Source organism: Ambystoma mexicanum, chromosome 2q (assembly GCF_040938575.1).
Source record: "Ambystoma mexicanum isolate Mex_15411 chromosome 2q, UKY_AmexF1_1, whole genome shotgun sequence".
Classification (NCBI taxonomy): domain Eukaryota; kingdom Metazoa; phylum Chordata; class Amphibia; order Caudata; family Ambystomatidae; genus Ambystoma; species Ambystoma mexicanum.
The window spans coordinates 195,295,191-195,319,782 of record NC_090924.1 but is presented as its reverse complement, the minus strand read 5'-3'; the positions used below and the strand labels follow the sequence as shown (position 1 = coordinate 195,319,782).

At 48.4% G+C, this 24,592-nt stretch overlaps 1 protein-coding gene across 2 annotated transcripts in view; it reads left to right on the top strand.

The window, feature by feature from the left end:
* The window catches only part of ABCC1 (ATP binding cassette subfamily C member 1 (ABCC1 blood group)), a 2,255,476-nt gene that overhangs the window by 643,500 nt on the left and 1,587,384 nt on the right, over positions 1-24,592 (top strand). The gene's annotated exons all lie outside the window — the stretch shown is intronic.

Sequence of the window (24,592 nt, the reverse complement as noted above, 5' to 3'; positions counted from 1 at the left end):
AAAAGTCTAGAGGAACTGAAGTTCTTCTTGAAGGTAAGTAAAAAGTCTTGCACAATGTTATAGAGAGTTTTTGTTGAAAAAAGTCACTGTTGGGCCACAAGCTGGGAGGCTTGTGATGGGCAAAGCTGCAAGTAGCTCTGCAAGAGGTAACAAAGGCAAGTCTCAACTGAGAGCTAGCAAGTTACATAGCAAGACGTAATTACCCCTTAGTATACAGTACCTTAGGTCTGAAGAAATTGGTTCCTGCTGGCTTCTGTTCCTGTGGTAGTATGGCTGATTCTGTTGTTCCTGGGCCTCATTTGTGGGGACAAGAGGGAGGATGTCTGGAGACTCCTGCACTACGATTTGAAAGGTCTGCGACAGCAATGGGCAAACTTCAGATCAGTGGCACTTCGCGGTTTCAGCTTCTCGCGAATTGCACCAGCGAGGTTCTCGGATACCTTGTGGGCTTTCCTTGCTTCTGGGGCCCAGCACTCTGTTGAGCTGGCTCAGGCTTGGTTAGTCCTGCTTCGAGGGAGTCTGGAGGATCTAACTGGAGCTTGCGGTCTGACTTAAAAACAATGCACTCGATTCTGGTGTTCCTCTCCATGGCACTCGGTTCCTGCGGCAGCAATGGAAGTGCAGCCAGCTTCGAGAGGATTTCCAGATGAGTTCGTCTTGGGGTCGATTGGTCCCACCAACCTAAGGGGAGAAGTCGTCCTTTGCAGGACTTCTCTAGTCGGGGCGAATTTCAGAACTTCAGCACTGCTGAGGGCTTCACCGGGCAAACCAATGGTCCAGGGGTTGCAGCAAGCGTCTTTCAAGTTCTTCTTCGGATTCCTTTGTCCAGTGGTCGACTCTGCCTTCTGTCTAAAAGACCTCACCTTTTATGCAGGTTTCTCCCATTCATTCATAGCCTAGCTGTCACTCACACAGCAGGGTGTGGCTGTCCTCCAAGGACAGCCAGCCAGCCAGCCAATCACCTTTGGATGCGTTCCTGTAACCAAGGAGAACAGGGAGTTTTGGGAACCTCCCTAGCTTCCTGCCCTGCCAGACACGCTGGAGCCAGAGGCAGCGCTACCAGTGAATCCTGCCAAAGACAAAAGGAACAAAGGGACTCCGAGTGCCCTCCATTAAATTAAAAAATCTTGGAGTCACTATGTCGGGCAATCTCTCAATTGACCGGCAAGGTATCAGTGGTCTGTCAGTCAGGGCATTTTCAGTGAAAAATACTTAGAAAGGTACTCCATATGATCCCTGTCACCCTTCATCCCCCCAGTCGTAGCCGCCTTGATTCTCAGTAAGTTAGACTATTGCAACTCCCTTTACCAGCCTAAGGGGCTAGTAGGCCGTTTGCAGCATCTTCAGAATATGGCGGCCCGGATGACAACAGGGTCCCCCTAATGGGCCCATATTACCCTCGTATTGCGCTCCCTACATTGGCTCCCAGTGGCTCAGCGCATTCATTTCAAAACGCTGTGTATCGTGCTTTCAATGATCAAGGCTCTGACTACCTGCGCGCTAAGTTTGTAAGATATGTCCCTAACCGCTCTTTACGGTCCGCTGCTTCTGGCTTGCTCTGTGTACCTTCTTTTTGGCTTTCCTGGGTAGGTGGCTGGGAATTCTCAATTGCTGCAGCATTGCTGTGGAATGCCCTACTACTATCGGTGAGACTTCTAATCACCTGACCTTCCAGAAAGTATTAAAGACCTTCTTGTTCTGATTCAGTTTTTCTCTACTTGCAGTCTTTTCTCCTTGTCTGGCTCTTTGGCCTGCTCTCCTCTCAAGCGCCATGATGCCTTTGGGTGACCGTGCGCTCTATAAAATCCGATAACATAACAAAGGGACCAAAACTGGTTTGGCGCGCAGAGTAAATCTCAAGAAGGACCTTTCCAACAAGAAATGGCTAAAAAAGAAGACTGGGGCCATTTTGTCAAAATGGGCTCCCATGGGTACTGTACTGCAGCTGCAAACGCATCCTGCGGTAAAAACACACGATGGTAGGAAAAAGTAAACCACTGCCATCAGCCATTAATTGTAGAAAGGGTAACATAAAAATGTTGTACATGGGAAACTAGACAACTGGGATACTAAGTAACCCCTCCAGCACCCTTTTGTAAGACAGTGTGGGCTGGGTCTAGAAAGTTACAAAATGTAAGTAAAGTCAATTTCACTTCACTGTTCTTGGGAACAGAAGTTTAACCAAGAGACCTTTGGGAAATCTGAAAGACTTATCTGTGCCACTGCACTGAAGGTGCTGTGTGCCACAGTGTAAAAAGATGATTCCTATGGAGTTTGTCAGACTCCAAAATCAAAAGAAACTGTTTAAATCATAGATAAATACATGAGAGAGTGGGGAAAAAGGTCTTGCTCACTCCAGGATAAAAATTAAGTCCTAAAGTCCAGCAAAAAGATCTCGGGGTCTTTAAGGTAGACGGGAATTAGCACATATCTGAGATTTCTCCCGAACAGGGCAAATGGGCACCGGGACCCTTTAGAAATGGCGGAAGTACATATAGTGACACTAAACGTGCAGGGCTGGAACTCGCCAACAAAACGCTGCTCGATATTGAGGCGGCTCGTAGAACTCCAAGCATCCATAGTATTCCTTCAGGAGACCCATCTCCTCCCCAAGGATGAAGGATGACACACAGGGTATTCCCCAAGCAGTACTTTGCATCCAGTGGTACAAAAACAACGGGGGGTGGCAATCATGATATGAGCCAAACTAGCATTTAGAAAACAGTTCCTCTATGGAGATCCAGAAGGGAGATATTTAGTACTCAAAGGTACACTGGAACACCAAACATATACATTGGTTGCAGTATATGGTCCAAGACAGGATCTATTCCTGAAGTTGCTACTCCAGAAAATAGGGAGCTTGTGTGAAGGGCAAGTGGTTATTGGAGGCGACTTCAATTGTGTAATGGACCCGAAATTAGACAAAACACTTGCCTCATCCCCCCCTCCCCCGCCTCCTCCCAACATCCACAGATGAGAGAAATCGCCAGGCCGTGGGGAGACTATTCCGAGAACTAGGGGTGATAGAAACCTTGAGATTCTTTCATAATACTGAAAGGGACTACACTCACTACTTGGCTGTACATAAGGGATATTCAAGAATAGGTATGGTCTTAGCCTCAGCAACACTAATCTCCCAGGTGGTAAAAATACAAATTGGGATCAATTACCTCACTGATTACGCCCTGGTGGCACTGCAAATAGAGGAGATAGAATGAGATGATTCTGCTGGATGTCGCCCTAAGGGCACATATTGAGAAAGTAATCTCCAACTATTTTAGAGAAAACTATACTGGGTAAACAGATTGGCAAATGGTCTGGGATGCAGGGAAGGCGGTGGTTTAGGGAGAATTAATATCCTAGGCCATAGCATAGTTCAGAGAGGAGGCGATACTCTGGAAAAAACTGGATGGGTAGGTCAGAATTGCAGAAACACAGCACAAAAGACAGCAATCGCAGAAAACATTCCGGGTGTTACGAAAGGTCAGGGCACAGTTGGAAGCACACATGGCGGAACGCTCTGCACAAACCCTTCTAAACACCAGGGGGACAAGGCCAATCGGCTTCTGGCAGCCAAACTATGGAAACAAAACCCAGAACTTTATCACCCAACTTCGGGATGACCAGGGCACACTATAAACTGCATAAGGAGATAAACTAAAGGCCATGGAGTCCTTCCATGCAGGCTTACTTAAACAAGAAGTGTTGGACCCGAACCTTCAGGCAAGTTATGTGGAGGGGCTACAGCTGCCCCAGATAACTAACAAGGGAAAATAAATTCTAGAGAAACCTATTACGGAACAGGAGGTCAATGATGGCAACAAAACAAACGGGCCAGAGTGGCTTCGGGAACGGATACTATAAAACCTTTGTAACACACTTAATCCTCTAACATGCCTTTTTAACAAGATTAGGGAACAGGACGTGGTCACGGATGATATAGGGAATTCCACCACAGTATTAATACTCAAGCCAGGGAAGGACCAAGCAGACTGCCAGCTAGGACCAAGCAGACTGCCAGCTACTGCCCTATTTCTTTACTAAACAGTGATGCAAAAATCTAGGACAAGGTTCTGGCAAGGAGATTGACAGGAGTTGTGCCTGGGATAATTCATGAAGATGAAGCACGATTCATCACTGGGAGGCACATGCAGGATAATATACGGAGGGCAATACATATAATAGACCTGGGAAATAGAACAGGGCAAAAACTATCCATAACGGCACTGGACGCTTGACAAGATTTGGACAGTCTAGACAGAGTATTTAAGAAGGGTCCTGGAGGCATGTGTTGTGGTGCAGAGTTCACGAGGACGATAATGGCAAACTTCCAAATACCCACAACGAGATTCCTGGTTAATGGGCAACACACATCGCAGTTTAGAATCCTAAGTGGTACAAGCCAAGGATGTCCACTGTCCCCTTTAATCTTTGCTATTTTTTTTTTTTTTACTTTTTGTTTTTAGTACAAAAGACCTTTGCAAATAATTTGTTAAACAGTACATTTAAAAACGGAAAAAAAGAAGAAAAAAAAGCAGAAAACATCAACTTATCTTATATCCAATTGTGGTTTTTCAATAAATTCCAGTGGGAATGACAACACCACTCAACTGCTGAGGACCATAAGTTTGTTAGCTAGTTGACTCTTATCAATTTCCCTCGCAATAACATTTGCCAATCTTGTTGTTTTAAGTATAGATGCATTAGTGCATCCCCACATACATTTCAACCAGATCCAATTTCTAGCTAGGACTGTTTTTGCTTGCAAAAATGAGTTCATGATTTTACAGCGGTCATTTTCAATTTCCGCGTTTGTCTGATTTGTCTTTGTGCCAATATTTCATTCTGACCCTTTTGTGGAACAAATCTAATTGAAACATCAATGTTCTACGTACATTAGAACAAGGACACAATTTTGGATAAGTCAGGTGTGGTGATTGCTTGTGACAAAATTTGGAATATTCAGAAAATGAGGAATATCTTTGAATCTGCGAGCTAATCTTTGCTATGGCTATGGAACTACTGGTGGCTATAATTAGACAGGACACACAAGATAGCATTATACGCAGACGACATACTACTATTCCTGAAGGATACGAAACTCTTATTGCCCAGAGCAAAAGGAATTTGTGTCAGTCTCCGGATTCACCATAAACTACGCCAAGTCTAAGGCCCTTAATATGACCGAAGACCATGGGGAATATTAGAATTTAGCAAAGCATATCCATTGATCTGGGTAGACAAGAGTGTAGAATACATGGGTATAAATGAAACAAGGGCTATAAGGGTCTTTATAACCCCTCCCTGTGGAAACACTTGTTGGAAGATCTCCATAGATGGGACTGGCAGGAACTCTCCTGGTTTGCTCAAATATCGGCAGTTAAAATGACAACGCTATTTCGTCTGCTGTATGTGGTAAATTTTCTCCCGATAGAGCTACTAGCCCGTATGATCAAATCTTTACAATTTCGAAATGATCTCCTTCATTTGGCATAGGAAAAAACCAAGGATTCACAGGAGTCTTACTCAGCCCAACATGGAGGGGGGGGGGGGTTGGGAGTCCCAGATGTGAAGAGATATGTTGGCAGCTTAAATAGCGCCCATGCTGCAATGGGCAACACCCAAGATACAAAAGGGCTGGTGTGAAATTGAACAGGGAGTCACATCCATCCCGTTGGGAATGCTACATGCCATAAGAAAGTGAGCCCGAGGATTGGGAGGGCAGTTATTAGAAGCGACTAAAACATTACTACGGGGATGGGACCAAATATTGAAATGGAAGCAAAGCGCCATGGATTAGGGCCACACGCTCCAATGGCACATAATAGCGACATGACCCCTGGGCAGAAATTAGCGTCTGGGACTCGTGGGTAGACCCGACACGGAGACCTTTTCCACAATGGGAAGCCACTGCTCTTTGAAGAGTGCAAGCAGAAATTCCGAAAAGGATAGAGAGAACGGTATAAGTATATACAAGTCGGATATTGGATTTCCCAGAGGGAGGTAAGGGAAGCAGGCGCTATTGCCCCAATAGGACTTGAACTAACCCTTCGAGAAGGCCTTATACCGAAGGGTATCGCAAGACTGTATAGACTGCTGCATAGGGCGCAACCAGGAGATAAGCTCCCCTACATGAGTAGATGGGGAAAGGGACTTTGGCGCCCCTATTATGGAAGAAGAATGGGTGAAATCTGGAGGATGGCACATGACATCTAAAGGCCTTTAAGGAAACCGCATACAAGATTTGTTATAGATGGTATCTGGCCCCTCACTGCCTACAAAGGATGAATGCAAACTATCCCTCCCTATGCTGCAGACAATGTGGGGAAATGGGGGACCTATATCATATGTGGTGGGCATGCCCCAAAGCCAAAATTTACAGGAAAGAGATCTTGGGTTACATAAAGGAGATCACAAGGGCACAATTAACTAATTCACCAACTGTGATTCTGCTGGAGGTGGAGGAAATTTACGGTGCCAGTGACGCCAACACTACTCTCATTACGCACCTGTTGATGGCAGCCCGAATGGTAGCCCAGGGGTGGAAAACAGTAAGACCGGTTCTAGCCTGCTGGTGGGTACACATTTGTGGGGTGCTTGCCATGGAAAAGGTGTGCGCGCTAAGAAATGGGAAATAGCAGAAGTTCTTGACAATCTGGCTCCTTGTCCACGATTATGTCAAAGACAGAGCATCACTTCCATAAACCAGCTTTGCTCAAAAACGTACGCGTGGTATGAATATAATGGGGGAACAGACACCGAAAGATGCCCCGAAAGGCACAGAAGGCATAAACGTTCCCAGAAGAACTGCATCTGTGCCATATTTGTTGGAGTTAGGGGGGGAAAGGGAGTAGGAGGGGTGGGGAGGGAGTTATTGTTAATATTTTTTGGGTATATAAAACAAAAGTCTCAAATTACAAAGGACATGTAACAGGCCAACGGAGGCCATCAGAGCTGCAGAATGTATAACCTAGCAAATTAATCCAATGAGAATAAGAGTAAATGCCATGTACTTGAAATATGTGATAATGAGAAAATAAATACATTATTTTTTAAAAAAAGACAGCTTCTTTATCTTTACTTTCCTTGGCTCTTTTCAAGCAGGGTTGACTTGGTCTAGACGCAGTTTTCGGACCACAGGCCATGCAACCAATGACTTTGTTATGCTTCTGTATTCGTCAGGCTTTTTGCCAACACAGGTTTTCTCTCTCTGAACCTATGTCAGTGGTCAACACTCTGTTCTAATTCTCCTTGGAAGTCTCGGCTTTGCCACAGCATGTATTTCACACAATTCATTCCTTGCGTTCACTCTTTGCGTCTCGGCTTTGCCACAGCATGTATTTCACACAATTCATTCCTTGCGTTCACTCTTTTCACCACCTTGCTTTCACATTATTCATAAGTGCTCATCACTTGCTTTTATCTTGTGCTGTATTCAAATATGTTCATCATACCTTTCCTTTAGTTCGGTATTCAAAATTGCTTGTTGCACCTTCAAAATTATTTATAATACTTTGCACGTATTCTCGATATTCAATAATCACTTATTGCACTCTCAAAATTACTTTGAATAATTTGCAGCTTGATCAGCATTCAAAAACCCATGATTGGGTCTTCCAAAAAAATTGTAATAGTTTCCAGTTCGTTTAGCATTTATGCATGCCTTCTTCCAGCCCCTGGAGTGCCCCGTAATCAGTGTTCCCTTCTTTACACTTAACGGTATGCTGCTGTTCCTCTGGGTGTCTTGTTTCTCCTTTTCAGCTTCCTTTAGCTCTGCTTGTGCTTCACGGGAGCCCCAGCGAGCAGCGTTCGTCCTCCCCGACTCTTGCTGCATGTAGCTCCGCTCTTCCGTAGCGGAAGCTACTGGCAGCTTGCAGCGAGCAGGAGACTTCAGTGTCCCACGGCTCCTGCTGTGGATACAGGACAAGCAAGGCTACAACCCTCTTGAGGCCCGCTCTGGCCCCCACGTCTTTCACCCTTCTGCTCAGCCCAGTGTCCTCCCAGCTAGTTCCTCTCCAGCCCGTGCCGCTCCTGAAAGCCATGTCCTGCTCTCCAGGCCGGTTTCTTCTCACTGCTGGGCAGTCTCCCATTATATGATATGGCATATTTTAATGCGCCTATACACAAGTGTTTCAAGGCGCGACGAGGCAAGGGAGGGGGAACAGACGGAAGACGGAGACAATGATCTTACTAGGCCAGGTGTCATTCAGATTGCGCAAGTGCATTGGAAGGGGAGGAAAAGTGTGGGGGGGTGGGACAGTGCAGTACATGGGATACATAGAATAAATAAAACCATAATAAAAAATACGACCAGCTGGTGGTAAGTGCAGACATCAGATATCAAGTGCTGGGAGGGGGACTGTAGGGAAACGGACAACAGTCCCCAAGTGTGGGGTTGCCAGCGAGGCAGTGCATGTGTGCAACAGGTGGGGGAGGTGACCTGGGCCCGAGATCAGAGGGTGGCCAGGTAACCAGTGCAGTTTCAGTCAGGAATTCAGCAGGCGAGACGAGGAGAGAAAGCAGAAGCAAAGAGGAAGGTTTTGAGGTGCTTCCGGAACCAGAGATGGGTTTCCTTAAGTTTCAGGGAGGCTGTTGCAGAGGGAGGCCCCAGGCGAAGAAAGATTTACCACCAACTCGTTGTTTGGAGAAGCGACTGGCCCTTAGGGAGTTGGAGGCGGATGAGCGAAGAGCTCGAGAGGGAAGATATTTAGGAAGAGAGAGTTGAAGGTATTGAGGCTCCAGGGCCTAGAAGGCCTTGTGGACAATGCAGAGGGTCTTGAACTTAATCCTCACAGCCACTCGGAGCCAGTGCAGAGATTTCAGTCCTGGAGAGATACGATGCCTGGGCTTGAGGCCAAGGACAAGTCTTGCGGTCCTGTTCTGGATGAGTTGCAGAGGGCGGAGAGTAGAAGCAGACAGATTTAGAAGGAGGCTCTTGAAATAGTCCAGCCTAGAGAGAACCAGAGCTCTGGAGACAGTAAGCTTCTGGGGGAAGGAGAGGAAAGGAAGAATACCTCTCAAGCGGTGCACCTGGTAGTATGACAGGTGAGAGCAGGAAGAGGGCCAAGAGAGGCCGGCCAGAGAGTGACAGGAAAGGATGGAGTGTGAGTGCTGAGAAGGAGAATCCCAGTCTTAATGGCATTAAGGCAGAGATAAGTCAGAGATCATTGGCGGCACACCACTCCTGGATAGCAGACAGTCAGAGATGAGTGAAGGAAATGAGGTGGCTGAAGGTAGCCTGAAAATTAGCTGTGTCATCCGCATAGCACTGGAAGTTGGGGCAGAGAGCGGCAATGCGGTGGGCAAGAAGTGCCAGGTATTGGTTGAACAGCCAAGGAGAGAGGTTAGAGCCCTGGGCAACACCACAGGTAGAGATGGAGATAGAGGACGGACCCAAGTTGGACCTGGGAGGGTCGATCAGAGAGGAAAGAAGTCGGCCACACCAGGGCCTGACCGTTGATACCCATGTTATCACAGAGACGGTTGAACAGGATGGTGTGGTTGACTGTGTCAAAGGCAGAAGAGAGATCAAGTAAGATGAGGACACAGGGGGTGTTGAAATCCAGGTTGGAGAGCAGGTCTTCATGGATGTTGAGGAGAGCAGTTTCAGTGCTTCTGGTAGCTCTGAAGCCACACTGATGATCCTGAAAACAACCAACAGATTCAGTGTGGAGATTGAGCTGGGAGATGGCCAGGTCTTCCAGGAGTTTGCCCAGGAAATGAGTGATGGAGATTAGGCGATAAATAGCCAGGCATGAAGGGTCGGCAGAGGGTTTCTTTAGGAGCGGGTGCACAAGGGAGTGCTTGAGGGGCGATGGGGAAGACCCTAGTGGTGAAGGAGTGATTGCAGAAGTCGGCCAGAGAAGGAGCCAGGGAGTCATTGTGGTCTATGATGGTTTTGGAGAAGCAGGGATGAACCTGTTTTGACTAAACTTTCATAGATCAGACTTGTCTAGAAACCTTGTCTGGGGAGAATAGGGGAAAGGAAGAGAAGGAGGGAGGAGAGGTGGCCGGAGAAGAGCCAAAGGAAGAGCGGGGAATGGAGGGAGGAGGGTGAGAGGAAGAGAGAACAGGATGTCCTGAGTTTTAGAAATGAAATGAGAAGCCAAAGCTGTGCAGAGGACCTGGGAAGGGATAGCATATACATCTGGGACTTGTTAAATGGTCGCAGGTGCAAGTCCTTTCAGTTGCCTGACCATAGATAAGCCCATTAGCTGGACATGCCTGGCTGGTACAATGGAACTCCTCCATAGCCCTGCTCCCCATCTCAGTACCAAAGTGGTGTGAATGAATGGAAGTGTGCATAACTCCCAGTTGTTTCCTCCTCGTCCCTGTCTCAAAGTGAAATGGCTGTGGGACATTGTGTGTAAGAAAGAGGTCAAGACTGACGATAGCCGATGGGGGCGCTGTTGAGCAGCCTGCTAGATGGCTGCCTAGCTTTCAAGCTCCGTGCCTGACTGCTGTATATCCGCCTACATCAGCGGTTCCCTGTACCATCCGACGCTGGGAGTAAGCGCATCGTCTTTGCTGCCCTCAAAGCGACATATTGATCCAAGTCTGGGTGAAAACCGTGACTTTTTCACTGAGCAGGACCCTTTTTCTTCCTGACCTGGCTCCCCGCTCATTGAAGCCTACCGCGCCACGTGATGCTGTGGCGGGCTCGGCCCTGGTGTGCTGCTGTGACTGCGACTTCCTAAGCCTGGCGGAGCGGCTGCCTATCTACCTCTGGTGCCCTGCGGAGCCGCACAGCATCGTCGGGGGCAGGGGTGGCCCACCGGAGGCCGCGGGAGTGGCGGACTATATTTCTTCCTGGCCTTGCCACCTGCGCACCTGACCCTCTACGAACCGCCTGGGCGGTACCTCCCTCCCGGGCCTGTCCTTCTGGGCTGACCGGCGCCTGAAGCGGTTCCTATCCTGTGCGGCTCCTGGTTGCTTGCTGGCCCGCGGCTGAAAGATCCGAGCTACGCCCCTGCGGGTGAGGAGGTTGGGGTCTGCGGTCGCGGCGCGGTGCCCCATCGGCTCTGGGGCCCCTATACTCAACTGCTGCAGAGCTGTAGCCCCGGGCGATAAACGGAACCGCTGGGGACCCAGCTCTACCCCCGCGGACCCGCCGCCCTTGGGGCCTACCCTGATTGCATTGGGCCGCGCGCACTTGGTGTCTGAATTGCGGCCTCCGTCTGGGCCCTCCCTTCTCTGCTGCTGCAACTACTGAGACCTGTGATCCCGCTCTGGAACGGTGTTGCCCGGTGAGCAGTTCAGCACTACCCGTACACCGAATCTGGACTCCTGGTGGCGGAAGAGTGGGACACCCCTGCCTGTCCGATACTGCTGCACCCAAGGGGCCCAAGGATTACGGTCCTAACAACCGGCAGGGACTGCCCCGTGGTGCTCCATTGCACTCCCGTAGCATGCCAAGTAAATCACGCGGGACCAACAGGGCGGGAGCAATGGACAAATACGCTAAGTCGGTTCCCAGACAGGAGCGGGGAAGGTCACCTCCGAACCAGGACGACTCTGAGCCACCATCCGGACCCCCGCAGCCTGACCTCCCACCCTGATGGAAACCATGGCGAAAAACTTCGCCTCATTTCACGAAAAATTGGACGACATAAATGCAAGTGTTGCTTCTATGCGGGCCAAATTGGATCAGCGAAGTACCAGACTGGCGTAGGCCGAGACACGTATTGGGGCCACCGAGGATGGCGTGCACACTCTTCAAAACACTGTTTCTGAACTGGTGCGGGATATGAGGCAAGTTAAGGCAAAGTGCGACGACTTGGAATCCAGGTCCCGCCGGAATAATCTCCGTATCGTGGGGGTCCCGGAGTCCGCACTAAAGGGTAAGATGGAGCAGGAAGTTGGGAATCTAAGAGCACTCCTGGGCAACCCCCAACTTTCCCTGTTCTTCACGATTGAACAAGCCCATCGGGCGCTCGCCCCACGTCCCAAACAGGGAGACTTCCCCAGGCCGATCATTGCCAAGGTTCTGAGCTTCCGGGACAGAGACCATATACTACGTTTGGCCCGGGAGAAGGGGGAACTGAAATTTGAATCCCAGACCATTAGAGTTTTCCCAGACTTTTCCCTAAGTGTGCAAATGGAGCGCAAGCTGTTCAACGGCGTGATAAAACTGCTCAGAGAAAGGAAAATTGAGAATGCCATGCTATTTTCGGCACGCCTGAAGCTTACTCATCGCAACAAGTTGTACTTCTTCACGGTACCTGAGGAGGCAGTGAAATTCATCGAAGCCCACATTCCTCTCCCCGACCCGCTCGAGGAGCCAACAGCAGGTGACTGAAGTGGTGAACACTGACCCATACACATGGGCCGCCACGGGTGCTACTTATGCCTGCCGTTTATGCTTCCTTTGTTGTACTTATGAATCTCGCATCATCTATTTCCTTTGCCAAGCGTAATCTATTGTTAAAGCTCCCTGCAATGTACTAATTGTTTCCGCTGCATAATACACGATGCGCTGCACCAATCTCACATTCAAGTTGGGTTTACGGCAACAGCGAACCCGGCTGCAGCTGCAGTGCCGAGTTTGGCATGTTACGGCCGTTGTACGCGCCCCAGTTGGGCACGCAGCCGGGTGCGCCCTTGTTCTGCAGGACGTGCCCCTGCTGGGTATTGGGGTGGGGTCTTCTACACTGCTTGGTTGGGGAGGGCAGTGAGGGTGGGGGGTGGTAATGTTGAGGGATGTTATTGTGAAAATGGCAAGGAGCGTGTGTCTTGGAGGGTGGAAGGTGGTGGCCCTGCATCGAAGATTACTACATGGTCAACAATCAATGCTACGCGATGCTGGGATGTTCCTTAAGTTTGTAACATGGCTATTAGGCTAATGTCATGGAATGTTCGGGGGCTCAGTAATTTCACCAAGGCTCGTAGGATAACTGCATACGCCCAGAGGCATGGGGTCAATATTCTCCTGTTGCAGGAAACCCATGCACTTGCGCACCTTTCTGCCTCCCTGGCGCCGGCATGGGGAGCCAATAAATTCTACACAGTGTACTCTCAATCCAGGGGCGTGCTAACCTGAATTCACAAATCAGTGGAGTTTTCCTTACGTACTAGCCACATAGATCGAGAGGGTAGATATGTGATCCTCCACTACCTGTTGGCTAACACGAAATGCCTACTGGTCAGTACGTATGCCCCGAGTACAGACACCCCCGATTTCTACAATGATATTTCAATACCCTACTTTTGCGATACATAGGGATCCCGGTTATTTGGGGGGGGACCTGAACCTCATACTAAACACTGAGCTTGATAGATCGGGCGCTGCACACAGGACACTGTCCAGAGCCGCTCGTCGGCTCCAGGCACACATGGGCCCAGCTGGCCTAATGGATGTCTGGAGAGCACTCAACCCAATAGCTAGGGAATACACGTTTTATTCCTCTGCACACGACATCCATTCCAGAATTGATCTTTTTCTCCTGTCAGCCGGGCTGATGGGGAGGAACCGCAGCATGCAGATATTGCCACGCACACTCTCAGATCACTCCCCAGTGGCACTCGATATTACCCTATTACACACACTTCCGCGCCACTCCGGTTGGCGCTTCAAATCTGAGGCACTGCATGACGACATTTTCAAGGCCGACATCCTTGCGGACATCAATACCTTTTTTGACACCAATAAACGCCAAGACACAACAGACTGGGTCCGGTGGGAGGCTTTCAAGGTGTTCATCAGAGGGATGTCTATCTCTAGGGAAGCAGGGGTCCTGAAAGACATTAGGAACTCTATACAAAGATCTGAGTCAAAACTCGAGGAACTAGAGCGTGAATACGCCTCTGCTCCCTCCCCACCCAAGTTGGCACAGATAGGGGCGGAATTGGAGAGCTTCGAGGCGCATGCCCTCAGGGAAATAAGATATTACGCACGACCCATTGCGGCTTGCAAATATGGGGAGGGGCAAAGACCCGGTCGAACTCTGGCCAGGCTGGCCCGGATGGAGGGGGGCAGAACCCGTATCGATAGTATTAGGAGCGAGGATGGCATACGTCACTGGGCTGACCAACCCATTCTGGAGGCCTTTTCCAACTTCTATGCAACCCTTTACGCCCCGCAGAGTGAGCACAGTCCCCAGGACCTGGATCGTCTCCTCGATAGTATACCCATGTCCTATGTATCTCACGCCACCAAAGAGCAGCTAGACGCTCCCATCTCCCTAGATGAAATCACTGAGGCTATCTCCGCCCTCCCAAAAGGCAAGGCCCCCGTCCGGAGGGCCTGACCGCTGAATTTTATCAAGAGCATGTCGCTCTACTGGCCCCGCGCTTGCATGAAGTATGGGACGAGTCCCTTCGCCTTGCCACTCTCCCCCAGTCTCTGCGCAAGGCTATAATCTATGTACTCCCAAAGCCAGGCAAGCCCCCGGAGGAATGTGGCTCCTACAGACCTCTTTCCCTTATGAATACGGACACGAACATTTTCGCCAAGATAATTGCGAACAGATTCCTTCCCATCATGACGTACCTTATTCACCCAGACCAAAGCGGCTTTGTTCCTGCCCGCTCTACCTCCTTAAATATCCGACGCCTCTTCAACGTCATGTCCAGAATTGACCCCAACGCTAATGCGGTCGTGGTGACACTGGATGCCCAAAAGGCGTTCAACATGGTGTCATGGCAATACCTGTGGGCTGTGCTGGAAAAGATGGGAATTGGCCCACGTATGCTCTCCTATATCAAACTGCTGTACACGAACCCAATGGCCAGAGTCCTGGTTAATTCCCATATCTCGGCTCCCTTTGCCCTCCACAGAGGGACACGCCAGGGGTGCCCATTCTCCCCACTACTGTTCGCGATGGCTATCAAGCCAATTGCGGACAGTGTCGGAGACAAACATACTCGTAAGGGGATTCGTCTTCGTGACACACCCGAAATTATATCTTTGTATGCGGATGACGTGCTTCTGTATGTCAGGGACCCCTCGGTCCACTTAGACCCAATCATCCGCGAGATCATCAAAATTGGTACATTTTCGGGCTTCACTATAAACGACACCAAATCAGACTTCTTCCCTCTCACACCTGCAACCCCCCAACCGTCATGCGAATTCCCACTCAGGTGGGCCCCAGAAGGCATTAAATATCTCGGGGTCCAGGTCTCACGGGCTAGGGCTTCCCTCTTTGCAGACAACCACAGTATGCGGAGGCAAAAATGGAGAGGTGGCGTAGTCTCCCCCTGTCCCTAGCGGGAAGAATGTCGCTAATCAAAATGATTATAGTTCGAAAGCTCCTATACATATTTGCCAACGTCCACTCTGGCCCGGGAAGCACTATTTCACAAACTTGCATGCAGGGTTTGCCCGGTTCCTGTGGCACGCTGGGGCCATTCGCAGGAAGTGGCAGCATATCACCTTACCATAAGAGAAAGGGGGACTCAATGTGCCGGATATAGCACAATACTGGATAGCCGCACAGGCCCAACACGCAACTCACTGGTACAAACACCAAGACCCACCTCCCCATGTCAAACTCGAGATCCTGGCAACTGAGGAGATAAATGTTATGTCATTGATCCTTTTCCACTCGTACCAGTCTGACGCTCCGGCGGATCCAGTGTCCACCACTATCAGGGCATGGAAACATATGCTGCAACCCCACTCTAACCTTTGTCCGTACTATAAATGGCTTCCCATATGGTCATTCCCAGGCCTCGCCCCCACGCAGGATAGGCTTCTCATGCAGCGCTGGCAGGACCTGGGGTATCGGGCGCTCTCTGACCTGTTCCCCGAAGGGAAATTCATCACCCCGCAGACATGGAGGCCAGGACACTATGGCTCACCACTGGAGTTGCTGCAATACTTTAGGCTCAGAGCGGCTGTGCAGGACATGTGGCCTTCATACCCGGACGAAAGCCCAGAGTCCACCGAAATCTGCTACATTGCTAACTCAGCGGGGGGTAGGGGCATGATATCCACACTTTATAAAATGTTGGCTGAGCATTCTGCAGAACCATCTTACAAGGTTTGTGATGCTTGGAGACAGGAACTGGGGTTGGTAATCACTGACGAGATGTGGGTGAAAATGTGTGCGCATGTTTTCCCTCAACTCTAGATTTAGATGCATACAATTCAAACTCCTTAATCGTCTGTACTACACTCCTCAAGCGGTTGGGAAGTTTGCACGAGATCAACCCCATGTTTGTCAGAGATGCAAATCCAGCGAGGCGGATCACGCACACATGTTTTGGGCCTGCAGGGCGTTGACCCCATTCTGGGAAGTTGTGCCAGAGGCCCTCTCGGAGATGGTGGGATTCTGGATAGATCCTGACCCCTTGGCAGTGTTGTTCGGGAGGTGGGAGGTGGGAGGGTGAGGGGGCTAGACAGGCTGTAAAATTCTTGAACATGGGAGCCATAGTGGCCAAGAGATGCATACTGCAGTGCTGGAAGCGGCGATCCCCCCCTACACTAGAAATGTGGCTTAAGGCTCTCACTTGGACACAGGTGTGTGAGGAGGACTATATCAACACATTGCCTGTGAATGCTCGCCCCAAAAACATATGGACTGAGTTTTGTAGTTACCTGGATGCTAAAGCTGATCTGGAACTTTTATCCTCGCCTCCAAAGCCGGATCGGACAGAGGTGTAGGCTGTACTGTGACTCTCCCCACAAGACTTGACCTGTTTTTCTGTGAATGTGCCTGCTCTGTCACTAATGTATTGATTGTTTGTCCATACCCTTGTATATGCAATATGCTTTTGTTGATGTAGTGTGTGATCCACTTGCTACTGCTTCTTGCCAATAAAGAGAAGTTTAAAACGACTGACCATTGCCTATGAAGGCAGCGGGAAGGTAGGGTTTATTTTGATAAGGGAAAGGGGAATACCATGTCTCGCCCAAAGACATCCTCTCCCCACTCCGCACGTTCCCTCCACCCAGGTGATCCTCCCTTGCATATCCACCCCCAGGGTCAGAATCCAAAAGTGATGGCCTTTCTCTGGCCACCTGAGATCAGGATTCACAGGGAGTATAAGTGGGTATTCCCTCTGGTTCCTCACATGGGAGGTAATTAATCTATGGTTCTTCACTCTGGAGAAATACTTCTGTCGGCTGTCTATCTTGTTGCACGGAGAACATGTGTGCAGGAAACTTTACCTGGCAGACTTTTTTGGGGAACCATTAATTGGATCTCTTTGCTTCAAGGGGTGTGCAAGTTGTTTTACTTCAGGCGATTTCCTTCACAGGGGTGTCTGAGGGAGGCGATGTCAAGTAAAAATGTACTTCCATACATACATTCCTGCAGATGTGTATCATTTTGCCGGTTCTGCAGCAACTGTGAAAGTATGGGTCCACTGTAATCCTCATCGATTGTGAATGTGCCCAAAGCACATGGTAGCTGAATGTGCCCAATGCACATGGTAGCTGGAACTTCTGGACATATCCATCTATCCTCCTGGTTTCCCTCCTGAGCGCTTAGTCTAGTCCTGCTCTCCCAGTCTCGAGGTCCTCCCAATCCTCAGCAAACTGATCCTTCATAGTGGGCTGCTTAGAGGCTGAGGTATAGAGTGGGCTGTCCCCATCATCATGGCTGTCCTCCATTTCGACAGTTGGCCTGCCACCAGGTTTTACAAAAGAAAAGATTTAGCTTTGAAACTTTCACTGGTTGCCATGTTTGTGAATATAACATTTTCAATATAATATTCCCTAATGAAATGTTTGGATCTTCGTTCACAGTGAAAAGTTCTTCTTCTGAAAGGTCCTTTAGAAAGACTGCTCCGTTACTGCACAGAGTGGTCTTTCTAAAGCGAACTGTCCCACCCTGCCGCACGAGTGCGTGCAGGGGCTGACAGGCTACCACCAGGAAGCAGAGGGCGAGGTGTGTGTGTGTGTGTGTGTGTGTGTGTGTTACGTATGTGTTACGTATGTGTTTTGGTTTGGGGGGGTAGGGTGCGTCCTTTGACTGAAATAATGTGTTAGAGGGGGAGCGACTGGGGACAGGGGGGGGACAATAGGGAGTTCGGGGGTTGAACCCCAATATAAAAAAAGGGAAAACCGCATTTTAAAGGTCTCATAGAAAAAGACCTTTACACTTACTGTTTTCTGTTCAAAAGAAAATCAATCCAAGTAAATCAGTCTTTCTCTTGAGACCTTCAAATAAGTTAATTTCACATAGAACCTGAATCTTTTGGTGAAGTAGTTGTACAAGTAAATTCAACTCTTGTTTGTAAAAATCTCTCATAATCCTCAGCATGTGTTTCACTGGGTTACCTGCTCCATGCGGAGGACATTATATTGTTTAGATGTTCAATTTCCTTTGCGCAACATAGGGTCTGGTGGCCATTCATCAAACCATTGATGGAGGTGTGTTTGGGAGCGTTTTGTAGTATTTATAAACACGTGTAGCAGGCAAATTTGCATCATCCCCTTCACAGGACATTAAGTGAAATTAAGGCATTATTTTGCACTTGAAATGTAGAAAATGCCCTGTCCTCTTCAGCTTCTGGGAACATTCTAGCATACTCTAATATTTTGAGCTTGCAAGCATGGTACAAGGAGTGGTGTCTTTGAATCAATGTTGATTAGTCGGAGGTACTAGTGTATTCGGTTGTAAAAATCGAACTATTTGGGGGCCCAGTATTTTGTTTTTTGAAGTAAATCTTCTATTGTTTGATAACTTCATGTTCAGATAAGCATTAATCCTGTGCACAATTAACAATGAGTACAGTATACCTGAAAATCGCTGTGCCATTTCGAAATGTGTACACTTCAGTGAGGCGTTTAATTGAAATAAGATGTAATTTCATAAGCAATGAATGCTTGTCGGCGTGGCCAAGCAGCCAGGCAGTAAGGTCGTTCCCTGCATAGCGCCTGCGTGATCCTCGTCAAGGTAGCGGATCCTCCGTGCCCTAAGACCCATAATTAAGGCAAATTGGCGGACAACACTCAAGGAACATGCAGATGACGTTTCAGTGTAGGGAGAAGCCGGGAAGCGAAAAACGTGCCTGCTGAAGCGAGTACCCGGGAGCACATATGCCTACGCAAGATGGCGTCGACCGCAGATACAGCAACTGAAACTGACCCAGCAGCGGTGCTTGAGATTCGTGAACCGGAGCTGGCATTGCAGTATTGATTGGAAGGTGTTCCACAGTTGTTCCACTGAACAAAAGTGGACTGCAGCGGCTGGACCCCTGTGGGGCGCTGCGGGAGGGATCGTGCAGCCGAGGTGACAATCGGCAGAGCCGAGGCACAGCTGCCTGACAGGCCGGAACGACTGAACGAAGCAAACAAAACTCCTGAGGCACAAATATAAACGGTAAAGGCAAAGCACAGGAGAGCTCTGGGCAGAAGCAGCTGAGAAAATATAGCTGCAGCATGTACATACTGTACTGACAGCTGCAGTCCTGCATCCTCCCACACTCTGAAAATCACCCAGTGTGGTAGCGAGCAGCATTCTTGGTCTCCCCATCTCCCACCTTGCCCCCCTCAAATCCATCTACCACTGACTCAATCTTTAACTCTCTATCTAACCTAGGCTGGCTTCCTTTCCAGTCTCAACTTAAATTTCACTTCCTTTGTCTTTAAATCTCTCCATGACCTTGCCCCCTCCATATCTCTCCTCTCTTCTCTCATTCCACACTCCCTCTCGCTCCCTTCGCTCTGCTGATCTCTTCTTACTTTCTGTTCCCCCACCCCTTGTCCCTCTTCTCGTTTCCGCTCCTTTCAGCTCCTTTACACTGGAACTCCCTGCCTCTTTCTATCCGCTCCATCCCCACCTATTCTTCATTCCGTTCTTCCTTGAAATTACTCCTTCATCCCCCCCTCAAGACCCTATTCTCTTTTTCCCTTTCTTTCTCTCTCTCTCCCTCTAGTACCACTATCTTAGCTCTATTCACTTTCCCTCTTCCTTCCTATGACCGCTCTTCCTACTACGTAATTTACTCCCTAATCTCTCTCCCTCATTCTTCCTTCCCCATCCCCCTCCTCTTCTCCTTCTCATATGCACATTTTTCTACATACTGTTTCTTTGGTCTGATTCATGTATATTGTTTGCTTCTACTGTTCTATGTTTGGTGTATTCTTGTTGTTAAACTGTAGAGCGCCTTGGATTAAGGCGCTATATAAATACAAATACATTCTATTTGATCCCCACAATGAACAAAAACTAAGAGGGTTTTATAAAAGCAAGCACCAAGGAGGAAAGACAAGCAGCAAAGGGACAACAACAAAGTTCAGTAGGCAGAGCATGGGTCAGACATCTCTGGGACCCTGAACTTGGTAAACCAATAACCAGGGCAGGCTGCCACATACCAGTATTAGCCCAAGGCGGCAGGAAGATGTAAACAGTACCCAATCTCGGTGCATCTGGATAGTACTAAACCGCCATTGCCCAACACCAAGATTTGGTTGTGCATAGTTAGCAACAATAACATTGGCTGAAAGCAGCATATAATAGTCACAGTAGAAGCACACATGTCGGCTAAATCGCACAAAAACAAAACCATACCACCCACGTTGGATTCGTTTGTGAAAGTAATAAATGCAGGTGAAACCACAACGCGGACTGACCCAACACAACAGGGAGAGCCTGACCAAATGAAGGGAGACTAGCAGGTTCTAGCAGCCATTGCGCCCCTGAAAATCACTGGAAACTAAAATGGACGCTATTGGCCTAGATGTGAACCTCCTGAGACAAGATGTCGGGGCACTGGCCGAACGAACAGGGACCCTGGAAAAACAACTCTCAGAGAATACGGTAGGCCTAAAAAAATACTACGGCAGACAGAGCAATACTGCGGAAGGGCGTGCTAGAAGGAATGTCAGAATTATCGGCCTCCTTGAGGGCAAAGAAGGCGCAAACCCTATGAACGTCGTCAAGAACATGCTATTGCAAGAAATCAGCCCAAGCACCCTCACTCATGGCTTTACAGTGGAACGGGCACATAGATCCCTAGCTAGAAAAACCAGCTGCGAGCCCCACCGCGACCCCTAATAGCCCGGATAATGAACTATAAAGAAAGGGAAAAGATCCAAGAATACTTCAGAAAAGGTGGCACGATACTAAGAGCATCTGCGGAAAATCACAGCATACCCCGATTTATGACCTACAAGTAAAAAAACAAAAAAAGCACTTCACCTCAGCGAAAAAGACTCCGGGAAGCGAACTTCAAGTACATGCTGTTGTACCCAGCGAGGCTGAAGATCATGCGTAATGTCCCTGACATCCCTGACATCCCGGAGGAAGCACATAAGTGGATGGACACAGAAAACCTGCCGGCAGGTGCCAAAGGACATCCAGCAGATACTACAGACGCATGAGCGGAACACCCCACAAGAGACAGCAAGAACACAAGCGGGCCGACAACGAACTGACATAAGAAAAGACCAACCCACATGAAGGAAAATCTTTGATGCTACTTCTTTTTGAGAACAGCTAGAGCAAACCGTGTTGACTCCAAGAAACCAGGAGCAAGTTGTGCGCATCCTTTACCCAAGACAGGTTTTTGTGTTTGGATACTAGCTGTTACGTATCCACCCCAGTCACCATTGGACAAGACAAATGGGGCGGGAGGAGAAGCGGGAATGCCTGCGCACAAGGCACAGAGCTGGGCAGTTGTTGGGGAGGGCGAGAGGAGGGGAGGGAAGTTAAGGGGACAGTTGGCAGTCAGCCTATATAGCCATGATGGGGAATATCAGACTATCAGGACACACAGAGGAATGTACCTATGATGGGAGAACTCCTGGAATGTCGGGTGGCTTAACAGTTATATTAAATGGAACAGTATAATGACATACTTCCACTGCCTATATCTAGCGCTCCTACAATAGACGCACCTTACAGAAGAGAAACTAACTGCTCTCACCAAAAAATGAATTGGCACCACTCTAGGCTTGTCATACTCTGCGTACACCAGAGGGGTGTTGATATGGATAGCACCAACCGTACCCTTCTGGGTTCTTAAAACAGTCAAAGAAGTGCGGATGATAATAGTACAAGGCTTCCTGGAGAAAAAGGAATTATGCATCATTAACACATATGCCCGCAACCATGACACAGCTGCAAACTTCCGCTCCTTATACCCCTGCATTGGCCCGTATAGAAATTGCACATTAGTATGGGGGGGGGGGACTTCAATTGCACATTAAAACCAAAACTAGATAGATCCGATAATAAACGTACACACCCAGCCCCACAGCCAAATCCTTGAGCACCCTGCTACAAGCATTTAACTTGACAGACATATGGAGGGCCCTTCACCCGCAGGTACGTGGATATTCGCATTACACAGCCCTGAAAGACCTGCTCACTAGACTAGATTGTCTTAACAGATGAGGAAACCTTAAATTAGTTCACAACTGTGTAATACAAAGCGCAAGTATTGTCAGACCACATGCCGCTAATAGTCACATGGTGCGTGATCCCTCCCAGAGCATGTATCCCGACCTGGAAGCTTTGTAGCGAATCGCTGAAAGATGAGATGTTCTGAGAGCATCTTAGGGTGGGCATTAAGGACTACTTTGAACATAAAGTAGGCAGCGTAGCATCTGCTGGGACAGTATGGGAAGCCTTTAAGGTGGTAATTGGGGGAATTGCAATCACAGAAGCAGGGGGTGTACGGCCCACGATGCATAGTGACTTATCCATGGCACAAACCACATTGGAAGTAATAGACTAAATGAAGAGCATGACTGGAGAGCGGGCCCGAGAGGCTATCCGAATGACACTTGAATGCTTGAAACATTGGGACTGGCTTGGGGCACTACATTATACAAAACATGTAGAAAAGCAGCACGCAGAGGGAGATAAGCCAGGACACATGTTAGCCTGGTTATATAAAAGCAAATCCAGACGAGATGTGATGAGGTCAATTAAGAGTAAGGATGGGGCAGAGTGCATGACAATAGGTGTAAAATAGATGCTTACTTGACTGCTATAATAACTTATAAACGGAGACAGCTAAAATACAGCCCTTTGAGATAGACGAGGCTCTAGCACAGATAGACATCCCGAGGCGACCGAATGGCTGGAGGCTCTTATAACTTTAGAAGAACTCGATACCAATATTAGAGGGCTGCTGACTGGCAAGATGCCAGGAACAGATGGGTTGCCCAGTGAGTTCTACAAAGAATACATTGCAGACATCACACCCCCACTGGTGGCAATGCTGAATGAAGCATTTAACACAGAAGTCCTCACAGTATCGCTGAGGAAATCTTATAATGCACTGCTTAAACCGAATAAGCCAGACACAGACTGTGGGACATATAGACCACTGTCGCTACTAAATCAAGATGGGAAAATACTCACAACCCTACTGCCCAATAGGCTTAAGATGGCGATACATAAGTGCATACACCCAGACCAAACAGGATATGTCCCAAATAGAAACATTAGATGGAAGCTACGCTGGTTGCACCACGTCATTGACCATACCATGAGTAGCACGAATCTCTATGCGGTAGCTTCACTAGACGCGGTTAAGGCATTCGATTCAGTAAGATGGCCATGGTTACTGGCTACACTTAAAAAATTCTGCATGGGACCCGCATACTTTCAATGGGCACTGCTGTATAGTAGGCCAGTTGCAAGAGTCAAGACGGAAACCAGATCTCAGAACAATGGGTGCTCGAGAAAGGGATGTGCATGGTCACCCATGCTGTTTATATTGGCCCTAGAACCCCTTCCACTGTACCTTAGAAGGAAGTACCAAGAGGAGAGTATAGATATACATGGTGGATGAAACTTGATCTCCCTATATGTGGATGATATGGTTCTATACTTGCAACACCCAGAGACCAATTTACAATATATACTGGAAGTATTCGAGCAATACGGTGACCTTTCAGGCATCACGGTTAGCAAACAGAAATCGTGTTTGTTCCCCTTGGCAGGGTATATGGGGAGACCAGTGCATTCACTACCTGTGCTGCCACTAAGACGGGAGGTGGACACATTTAGATACCCAGGGGTTGATATCTATCATGACCCCAAGACAGAACACATACAAAACACACAGACGGGGGCTGACGAAGTGGAGAAATCCATGGACTTCTGGTTAAGTTACCTCTTTCATTGATTGGGAGAGCAGCGTTACTTAAGATGGTGGTCCTCCCCAGGTTCCTTCATTACTTAACTAATGTCCCGTACGATATTACTAAGAGCTCCAAGAAAGTAGACCCTGGATGTCGGGGTTCCTGTGGCGTAACTCTAGATGCAGAATGGCACGCAAGAAATTACAGAAACCAAATGACCAAGGAGGGATTAAAGTCCCAATTGAGATTATACAAACTAATTATGACCCAGTGTGGAAATGTGTTGGCCCCGACCCGCCAATACTGGGAAGAGGAATTGCAAGAACCAATAATTGATAATGGGACAGAGTGGTAACATATCATAAAGCCGTGTCCAGAAATGCAAAACTCCATCTAATACAGCTATATGTAACCCACAGGGTGTACCTAACCCCCAGAGAATTGCAAGATTCAACAAAGCAACAGAAAGTTGCCCAAGATGTGGTCTGGTTAATGCTGACATGGTGCATATGTACTGGGCCTGTGGAATGATCCAACAGTACTGGGAAGACATAGCACAAATGTTAGCCAAAGCAGGCATATCATTGGACATAAGGTCCCCCA